Here is a 1,517-nt window from a genome sequence, read left to right on the forward strand (position 1 = left end):
GGAAAACACCAAAATGGATGTCAGAAGAGACTCTGAATCTTGCTCTCCAGCATAGAGATGCTAAGGCAAATGGAAGAAGTGAGGAGGTACAAGAGCTGCATAGAACCTTTCAAAGGTCAATGAGAAGAAAAGTGAAATATTATAATAATGACTGCCCACCTCCCTCCCAGCTCTTTGTTCCTGGGGGTAAGATGGCAACTGTCATGGAGTGCGATGTGGCAATGGCAGTGACCGAGCCAGAGCTACATGATGACGGAAGAGGCCAAGCGGGAAGCAGTCTTTCAAGAAATAAGGAAATGCATACAATGCCAAGAAAGATGACAATGAAGCTTATAATTATAATACAAAAGTCACAGATATGTGTCCTAAAAATACTATTATGATAACCGAGCAACCACTTTGATGATGCTTGGAAGGTTCCTGGAAGCTCTAGCAGCAGTCTGTGAGGTTGGATGACAGACAGCCTTGTCCGGGGACACCTATGAGAGGGTAAGTGTCACCTTCCTCTTGGCAATGCCATGGCAGCTTGTCAAAGTTTCCAGAGTACCCTAGAACTGGATAACAAAAATATTCAGGCACAACAGGAGTTCAAGAATTCTAGTCCAGTCATAGAGTGTGAGAAAATAGCAGAAACGGATTTTGAGAAGCGGGATTTGAAGAAGGTTGTTTTCTGCATGGATCACTCCCTAGAGTTTGCTCCTGCTTGCCATCGCTTAAAAATCCTCAAAGTAGGATGCCTAGCAATGCTGTGTCATTATCCAGAAGCATAGTCTGTGGCCAGTGACATTTTACAAACGGATTCCACCAATGCAGATGCTCTATATGCACAAGGTCTTTGCCTTTATTATGAAGATTGTATTGAAACGGTGGTTGTGTTTTGTACAGGCTCTCAGGATGGCACCTGACCATGAGAAGGCCTGTGTTGCTTGCAGAAATGCCAAAGCATTTAAAGCAAAGAAAGAAGATGGGAATAGGTGCTTAAAGAAGAAAATTACAAACTAGTATATGAACTTATACACAGGAATAGACCCCAACAATATAAAAACAAATGCTAAACTCGTCTGTAATTGGAGTATGGTTAATTCCACGCTCAGGAAACTAGACGATGCACAAATGCAGTGAAACTCAATGACACTTGCTAAAGGTCAAGCCTGATTCAGATGAGGACGTGGAACGAGGGATTTCACTGTTGTTGTTAGGAGCCATGGAATCGGTACTGACTCATAGAGACCTTATGCACAGCACAGTGAAACACTGTGCAGTCCTGAACCTTATGGTCCTTGGCTAGAAGCAAAGAACACCAGAGGAATGCTTACCTTTGCTTTATTTACTACACAAAGGCTTTCATTTCTGTGGATCATGACAAGCTGTGGACAACATTGCAGAGAATGAGTATTCCGGAACACTTAACTGTGTTCATGAGAAACCTATTCATAGACCAAGAGGCAGCTGTTCCAACAGAACATGGGGACACTGGATTGTTTAAAATTAAGAAAGGTGTGTGCCAGGGTTGTATT

At 42.7% G+C, this 1,517-nt stretch overlaps 1 pseudogene; it reads left to right on the plus strand.

Moving 5' to 3' along the window:
* The first annotated feature begins 191 nt into the window (after window positions 1-191).
* Window positions 192-1,142, plus strand: LOC102842276 (annotated as a pseudogene).
* Window positions 1,143-1,517: the final 375 nt, after the last annotated feature.

This window comes from Chrysochloris asiatica, unplaced genomic scaffold (assembly GCF_000296735.1).
Source record: "Chrysochloris asiatica unplaced genomic scaffold, ChrAsi1.0 scaffold00155, whole genome shotgun sequence".
NCBI lineage: Eukaryota > Metazoa > Chordata > Mammalia > Afrosoricida > Chrysochloridae > Chrysochloris > Chrysochloris asiatica.